Source organism: Octopus bimaculoides, chromosome 19 (assembly GCF_046866305.1).
Source record: "Octopus bimaculoides isolate indiv1 chromosome 19, ASM4686630v1, whole genome shotgun sequence".
Taxonomy (NCBI): Eukaryota; Metazoa; Mollusca; class Cephalopoda; order Octopoda; family Octopodidae; genus Octopus; species Octopus bimaculoides.
In genome coordinates this window covers 13,888,365-13,898,424 of record NC_142946.1, presented here as the reverse complement: position 1 = coordinate 13,898,424, position 10,060 = coordinate 13,888,365, and positions in this window count along the sequence as shown.

The window sequence follows — 10,060 nt, the reverse complement described above, 5'->3', positions numbered from 1 at the left end:
GGGGCCCCCTCGAAATTTTAATACAATGAATCGACCCGAGATCTTATTTTTTACGCCTGATACTCATTGTATCGGTCCTTTTGGCAGAATGGCTAAAGGAACCGCCATGTGAATTCACCACGAGTGGTTGTCAAACTGCATTAAATGTGGTACATTTAAACTAATTAAATATTATTTTACACAGTAATATAATTAAAATTTCTTTGATTAAAACCCTTTCTAACTTGGAAGTACCCAAATAGCATTTAAGGCACACAATGCTATATGCGTACATAAAAGGACACCGCAGCCGAAGTGACTCGAATCATACATTCAGTTTCAACGAAAGAACTTGCAGAAGATGGTTTGCAAAATTCAGAAGTGGATATTTCAACCTTGAAGATGAAGTGCGAACAGGACGTTCAGTTGAGTTTGATGATTAGCTCATTGATGCATTACGTGAAGATAATCCTGCATTATCAGTTGAAGATTTGGAGATAAAGCTTAGTTCAAACCATACAACTGTTCATCGTCATCTTCAACAACTTGGAAAGGTTACTAAACTTGGGAAATGCGTGCCTCATGAATTGTCCGAATGCAACCGCAAATCCCGAGTTGACATCCGCTCTTCTCTGCATTCTCGCGAATTCATTTCACCCATTTTGTATAGACTGGTTGGGAAATTTCTCATCCACCTTATTCTCCCGACCTTGCTCCTTCAGACTTGCATTTGTTTCGTAGTTTACAGAATCATTTGGGGGATATAACTTTCGCAAGCCAGGAGGAGGTCGAAACTGACATTTCAGATTTGTACGCCTTGAAACCAAAACAGATTTACATTGATGGGATTAAAAAGCTTGTAAAGAGATGGCAGGTAGTCATAGATAATCAGGGAAAGTACATTGATGATTAAATTTCAATTAAATATAACATTTGATCGCTTGTTTTCTTCATTCAAAATTCAGCCAGAACTTATGGCATGACCTGATAAATAAATGAGCTGAAATCGCGATGGCGGCCCCAATGGCAATTTGTGAGAAAGAACAGTAATTGAGATTGTTGTTGCGGGAGGTGAAAATCCTGCAAATATTCTCATAAGAGGGAATGATATTTAGAAACTCAGAACTATAAACTGTAGTAATGCTTGAAAATGAGCCTGCTGTGTAAATGAGAATTCAGTAGACTCAACATAGTTGGTAAATAGAAGTGAAACAGAAATGTCTCATAATAGCAACCTGTCAACTTCTCTCTGATCTGAAAACCTGAAAGTCAAGGAAAAGTAAATGATTTACTTAGAACCGAAAAGCATATAACCATTGGTGAACTCTCATCAGTTCTTGGATTTATTTTATGAAAGTGCTTACTGAATCACTTAAATATTGAAATCACTACGCAATACAATATGTAACTATTGATTATTTAGTTCTCACCAGAATTACATATACCGAATAGAATCGACGGAAAATTGATTACTACGAATACAGAATAGACGCAATGGAAAATTCATTACGAAAATGAATGTTATGCATAATAGTACATTATTTGCATTATTTACATTTGACGGATATTTGTCCTCGTCTTGTTTGCTGTTAATATAAAGCTTCAACTGATAAACCCTCTAGCTTTCATCAGGAATCTTGGGGAAATTTGGTACCAGACTTCTCATTCCTAAAGGCTACTAACCCCAAGATTCTGAGTTCGATTCCAGTCAGTGACCTGAATAATAATAATAATAATAATAACAACAACACCAACAACAACAACCACCACCACAACAACAACAACAACCACCACCACCACCACTACCACAACAACAACAACAAAAATAATAATAATAATAATAATAACATCGACAAATACCTTAAGAATGAGAACCCAGGTTCCAAATTTCCCGAAGACACCTGATGCAGGCTGGAGAGTATATCACCCGAAACGTTGTGTTAACAACAAACAAGATGAGGACAAATATCCGTCAAATGTAAATACTGTACACAATTCCTCACCTTTTAAATATTGAACTGTAATAGTAACAGAACTTGACTAGGCCCATAAGCACTTCATGTTTACGGATATGCTCCGTTCACAGTTAATAATAAGGTGTACATATAGTACTCATGGTCACTCCAGGAACTGGATTTTCTCGATCAGTCATTATTCAAGCTAGTTGATGCATTAAGTGAATCATTTTCAGCTCCCACATTGTTCGATAGTTGTAATAGTATTACTCGATACTGCACAAATTGCATTTAATAGAAACGGTGTTGGAATATATAAATGATTTGAGGTGAGGTAGTGGTTGGTACAGTTATAATATATTGTTAAATAATTAATTATTATATATTCCAATGTGAATAATATGCCTAGCGTTTCCATACGATTTTAAATATCAACAGTGATTTAGGATATATCGGTGGAGTCTAGATACTTTCCATTCCGCTAATGACGGAAAGAGTTTTTGTCTTAGGAGGCATATCTCTCACTCCTTACGTTTTGAGTGAATCTAGTCCTTACTAGAGGATCAAAATTCTTCAAACACCATATTAATATGTGTCTGAGAATATGTACATATAATTCTTCATGAAGCCTACATAATTGTTTTGGTACGATCCAAAAGATGCTCTAGAATCCGGGTAGGTTTTCTACATTGATACCAATATTTTCCAGGTAGTTATTTTACTGACCCCGGAAGAATGAAAATGTAATATAACTTCAGTGGTATTTGAAATAAGAAGATAAAGAGCTGGGAAATACAACGCTTATCCTTTTGCACGACACGCTAACGATACTAAATCCTCGACAACTTATAACACCCTCATATAGATTGCTAAGACCGAGATCTGAGGAAGAGATGGTACTTAATTTATTATTATATTTTTGTGTTATCGTCTTTTATAGTTTTGTCACATTGCTTCTTTATGAAGTCGTTTGAGCTATGTATCCGGTGGCTATGATTAGATTCATGTAGCAGGCATTTCTCCAAGAATATATTTTTCATAGTTAACAATATCCTATCCTTCCGCTCTTCAGATGTACAATTTCACAGTTTGGTTCCCCACCACACTCTGCTTTAATTACTCGAAAGATTAATAAATTACGTTCTGAATTCTGAACTATACTATATTGCTTGTAAAATTCTTGTGAATAACTAGAATTAGATGTCATATTTGACGGCAGAGCGTGTTTACTTCTATTTTTCTTTTTCTTATCAGCTCATAATTTCATTCATATCCATCAAATAAATAGATTTCATTTATATGTTTTGAATTAAGCCAATCGCTGGATAATTCTTTTAATTCAATATCATTTTTCTGCAGCTATTCGAATATTGCAAATATAGCAAGAAGATGTTAGTAATCCTTGCTGTGTATGGTGTCCTCCGATATATCAATTCATATTTGACAGCTTCATGAATATGTAACATTTGATTTTTATTTCGCTACATAAAGTATATGCAAATTTAGAACATCAGTAATACCTGTATTCAGGTCTTTATTCCATCAACTAAGTTCATATAATATTTGCTAATATTATATCAGAAAATGTAGGTGTAAGGTTGATGCGGCTTTGCTGTTTTCATATATAAGTGAATGGCGCAAAAGAAAATCAACGTATGATATATTGATGTTAAACTTTATAAAATAACTAGAGGCGTCATATAGAATATTTCCGTTTCAGGAAAAATCCAAGAAAATAATTGCAAAATATGTTCAGTGTCTTCTAACAGGGCGGTTCCTTTTATATTTATTGACATCATATACTAAACTGAAACAAATACGTTAATTAACAGGCATTATATTTCTAATCATGTACTATGATAAACTAGTATCTCCTTCAGAAATATTGTAACGTCATATTAACTTTAGTAAGTTTTTCTAATATATGACTTAGACCATACAAATCGATATCTCCATGGCAGTCGCAATAAATATAGGTCAGCTATCGACCTGAATATATTTAAAGCACGTAAGTAAAATAGATTTATGTTTGTTCAATTTGATTTTAGGTTATTACATTAATGTATTTTCTAAAGTCAGTGGAATATAAAACTAAATTAAGAAAAGACTCTTCTCTTGGACTCAGCCAAATATATGTGAAGTTATTCGTTGCTAGAAAATGGCGTCGATTGTATATAGTTCATATACATTGCTAGATTTAATCTTCATAAATAGGGAAACATAAAATGCAGCTCTCAGATAGACATACGGTTATACACGCAAATACTTATATTCCAGGTGCAAAGGGGTCATGTTATAATTTCTATAGATTTTATGTTAGCATTGATTCCCATTGTCACTCTGATTTAACTCAATACATTGTGGGCGTTCATAACAATTCGTTGATTTTAACCACGAATATCAACTTACTGGCCTTCATTTATTTCGACTATCGAACCATAAAAACCACTAATTTTCCCATTTTTGAAATCTTCCATGATACTTTCTTGTTGGATCGAGACATTCAATTAGAAAGGAATAGTTTTGTGTATGGAATTGTTCAATCTGTATAACACTTCTACATTTTTACGCAACAGACTGACAAAATGGACAATATAACACATTGTTAAGAGTTAACCACATCAAAATCCAATGCCTACTGAAAATCTACGATAATTCGAGGATATATAGAAATGCCTTTCGTTGTTATGGTGTCGATGCTATATACTTATATGCACTTGCACAATTCAAAAGTAAATTAATCAAAATTAGACAATCCGATACTTATTTCCTTACTCATATTCAGTTACGTTCATTTTACCAATTGCATATCTGACGGTAAACACAAATTCATCTATTGCCTACGTTTCATGTTCCTCTGATCTCACAAAATTTATAGCTTAACAAACATAGTTATCAAATCAATATATATTTCCCGACCAATTCGTGTTCCTTTGGTTCTTTCCGTATTTAAGTGTATTATACTTATTCTTAGTTCTTCATATCCCTTTAGTAGACCTAAGTATGGAAAGTGGAGTAAATAGTATCTTGCGGCAATCTTTTACAATACATATGTGTGTACATATCTGTGTATGCACCTGGGTATCTTTGCGCATGTATACACAACAAATTTCTAAATATTGAACGTGATGCAAGTATTGAATGAAAAGCAATTTTCATATTTGTAATGTTAGGAAATGGAGCAGATCGGAAAGCATGTAACTGATACGGAATTTGAATAGCCATCCATATCTATTATTAGCAATTGTAACGAAGCAGGCAAAAGGAAACAAACGGATATAATGACACAGATAAGAAGTTCGATCGATTTGAGGAGGACTTCATTGACTTTTGAAATATATTAGTAGACGAATTGTAAAATAATTAAATCTATTTCTTTTAAGCAGAACATGAGCAATGAAATAAGACAATATCACAAATACGTAACAGTGTGTATACATTTTATCCATGTCGAAAAATATTCACATTAAGTGATTAAATGAGGAAGCCAAACATCTATTAAATTATTACAGAGATCGAATGAATTTATCGGAAATATGCAATGAATTGCCAGATTATAAAATCAACGGAAGCCGGCAAAATAAATCTATTATTATCTAAATAAACATATACATGTAAAGTAATGTTGAGACGCAGTAACGGCAATGTATTCATTGTTCGGTGTCAACGGCCTCAAAAACAGGAAGATTGCACAACAATTACAATAGTACTTTGCGTGAGGTTTTTTCAGTTCAAACATCATATGTGTTGGATGAGGGCAATATGATTTTACAAATCATAATGGACATTTCATAAAATGCGGCTAGAATCAATACCTACATGATTTTGCTTCAGAACATCACCAGCCTCAATTTCTGGCCTCGAAATTTTACCCGATTGTTATCTCGCAAATTACAACGTTGGGCGCTGTTGATAAAGACACGTATTGTTCTTTCTTCAGCACGAAGGAGAAGGATGTGTCTCCGTCAAGGAAGTGATCGAATAAAATCTAAGGGCTACAGTGAGGAATGCATGCGTCTATTCCGGAGCCATCTTCAGGCTTTAAGGAAAACTGAAACCGGTATTTGAAAGAAACTCTGACCTCCGAGCGACAGTCAAGTCGACCATTTCGAAATTCTAAAACTAATTTTGTTTTAGGATAGGACATTAGCTTCAAATTTCATTCCATGAACAATGTGAAATTTAACCCGAAAACTCTGTAGATGTACATATATGAGTGAGGTTTAGGTCGCACTCTTATATATAGCGACAGACCGACCAAAATACAAGATTACCTACATACCCACACATATAAAAATGCATATATGAACATATATATATATATATATATATATATATATATAGTAAAGCACCAGTCTCTTCGACGCTTTAAGTGACTTTGTTGCTATGTTCTTCACTGAATAATGGAACTAGCGAGAAAGCCTATGAGATTCAAGGCAATCTATGTTTCCGATTAACCAAGGAACTGAAAATCAAATCGAAGTCTGGTCATTGTGGAAGTTGTTGCACTTTAATAGCTATAGAACATAACATTTTGCAAGCTTTCCAAAGTAGAGCAACTGAAACGTCTTGTGGGTAGATTACAGATAATGAAAAACAAAATATGGTTGTTTTACATGAAAGCGAAATTTCTTGTGATTGTTTAAAAACAGGTTAGAGCGACGATGCTAAAACGTATTTAAAACAATGGACAACGGTCAAAATATCACAATGGAACGTAATTAGGCATCTCTAAAATGAAACAACGCAATGATGGGTCAACAAAGGTGTCAACAAATTGTAGACGGAAGTGAACATCACGTTTCAAGTAACTCAGAATAGGTTGAGGTAAGCATGCCAAAGTTTAATGCAGTTTGAATATACAGATTAAGATTGTTTGGTATTGCATATTCATCGCATACATTGTTCCTAGTCAATTTAATTCCCGTCGCAGTTGGACAGTCGAAATAAATAGATAGAGAACATCCTTTCACTTTTATAATATTCTATAACCAAATCTTGAACAATGCACACAAATGCACAAATAAAAATATAGACAGTAATAATGCACAATTAGAACATATTAAAAATAAATAAATAACAAAATGTGAAGACCCGTAATTTCCTTGTTCTCTAATGCCGATATAGGACCATATAGATGAAAAAGTATGGAAAACCATACATAACAAAAGACTATATACATACAATGAATCAAAGAATAATCACCGTTTCTCTTGGTTTCTCCATTTACGCGAGAACTCTGGGCAAACGATTATAATACATGACAATCCTTCGGGCATAAGTAATGTGTGTGCAAAGGTTGGTGAAAATCGGTCATGAATTATGGGAACGTAATCCTTAATCAATATACACACATATTGGCTGAGTGGTAAGTAGCTTGCGTACCACATGGTTCCGGGTCCAGTCTCACTGCATGGCACCTCGGGCAAGTGTTTTCTTCTATACCCTTGGGCCGACCAAAGCTTTGTAAGTGGATTTGGTAGATGGAAACAGATAGAAGCCCGTCGTATATATATATATATATATATATATATATATATATATATATATATATATATATATATATATATATATATATATATATATATATATGTGTGTGTGTGTGTGTGTGTGTGTGTATGTGTGTGTGTGACCATATGTTTGTGCGGCTATGTTTGTCCCTCGATCATCGCTTGACAACCGATGCTGGTGTGTTTATACCCCTTTAATCTAGCGGCTCAGCAAAAAGGTCCGATAGAATTAGTAATAGGCATAGAAAGAATAAGTCCTGGGGTCCAATTTTTCGACTAAAATGTGGTGCTCCAGCATAGCCGCAGTGAAATGACTGAAACAAATTAAAGAATAAAAGCATATATATATTTATAGATAGATAGATAGATACATAGATACATACATACACATATATACACACATATATACATATACAGGATTATTTAAAAAGAACGAACCGCAGAATTAAAAAATATATATAGTAGAAAACTCCAGCTAAACCACAAGTATTTACTCACAATCAGCCTTTAATTCCTGTGCTACAATTGTTCAATGTGGCCACCACCTAGAGCACGCACAACATCAAAACGATGCGAACATTCCTCCCAGACGCGTATCAGCATACCACATTCCACTGAGTATTTCTTTAGCTGCCTGGTTGAATGTTTTATCGATGTTTTTTCCACCTCCTTTCTACGTCAATATCTCCTGGAATCGCCTCAGACATCGCGAATTAATTCTTCAGTTACATAATGAATTTGTTTTTCATATGCTGATATGCGTCTGGGAGGAATTCTCTTATCGCATTAATGTTGCCCTTGCTGCAGGTGGTGGTCATATTGAACAATTGTAAGAGAGGAAATAAAAGTTGATTTTGAGTAAACACTTCTGAATTAACTGGAGTTTTCTATTGCTTTTCGTCATTCAAATAGAAACTAGTCTCTGGACGGCGGGTTAGCTAGGTGAGGGGCTCACTTGTAAACATAACGACACAAGAAATGTGTCAAGTCCGACAGGAAGCGGTGCTGCTTCCTAAGTCTAAATAGCAGTAGTATTATTCCCTTTATGGGACTGCCACATTAAGTAGACAACCTAAAACTACTTGATCCGATCACAACTGTATAAATCCCTCTGAGAGATTTAGAAATGTATTATATATATATATATATATATATATATTGGCATTTATATAACAAATAATTGAGATTCAGTTGAATTAGGTACTTAAGTTGAAGCACCAAGTCTGTCCGGTAATTTCCGCACACCTCGAAGTAAGTTGAATAAAATCAAAATAAGCAACAATATATCAAGAAGAGGTGTAGTATGAGCGTTTCAAGCGACCCCATTTAATTGAACGATGCAAACAATACCTCAATTTAAATGCAGAGCTATCATCCGCTGCACAATTAAATAGAATTTTAATCAGCTGGACACATTAATATAATTTTTTTTCTGAAATTATATACAAATTATATACAAACATACGTACATACATACATACGTATAGTCATATAAGTAATATACAGGTACCTTCATGTAAACTGGAGAGGTAGAACTCAAAATACGTGTATATATTTTTATTAATCTTTAGAAGTAACTTTGCTAAGTGCCAACTCACGTAACTCTCATAACTCTGATACTTCTGCTGCATATTTATGTGGGCGTGTGCGCGCGCATTTGTGTATCTAATTGTGTAAGTATGTGTGTGTGTGTGTGAAACACGTATGTGTGTGTGCGTTTGTGCTGTTGTGCGTGTGCGTGAGTATACTTGTATAACTGATCAAAGAATCAGCCAAAATTGCAAAGATAATCTGCAACTCGACTGAGGAAAGAAAGCTCCGAATGACGTGTCCTTGTTTTCTTTGTATCGTCTATCTGGATGTTTTGTTGTCCCTTTCTTGTATTAACTAACTAGCTGGATGTTTTGTATATGTATATATATATATATATATATATATATATATATATATATATATATATATATATATATATATATATAATAATATTATTAGGGACAAAATCCAAAATTACAGGTAAAAAACTCAATTAAAATCAATTTATAAAAAATTAAATTGAGCCTTATAGATAAAGTATATATAAAATATATATAGTTTTAGGGAAAATAACCAATTTTCAAGAACTCATCGATGAAAATCCACTATCACATATAGAAAAATTAATAATTAAAAGCACAATAAATGAGTATAATATAAAGTAAAGTAAATATCATAAGATAAATATAATAAAAAGATTACACGTGTTTCATAACCAATTTTCAAATAGAAAAGAAATTTAAATCGATTAAAATCAATTGAAATTATCTAAAATAAGTTCTATTCAAAAATATAGCTACTCGTCAGATCGTAAGTAGAACAATAATTAGATATATATCTCAACCAACAATAAGTACCAAATGAATTAATATGATATACTTATTATATAAAGATAGAAAAATTATTTAAAAAATATCATAATATCAAAATAATAACCATTCAATAATCATCCCTTCATCCATAATAATAACATGTATATTATATACAAAAAACATCTTACCTAAATTATCATTGTTTTAAATTATCATTGTTTTAAATACAAGTTGAACGAAGTTTAAGTTTAAAATAATAATGAAGATAAAA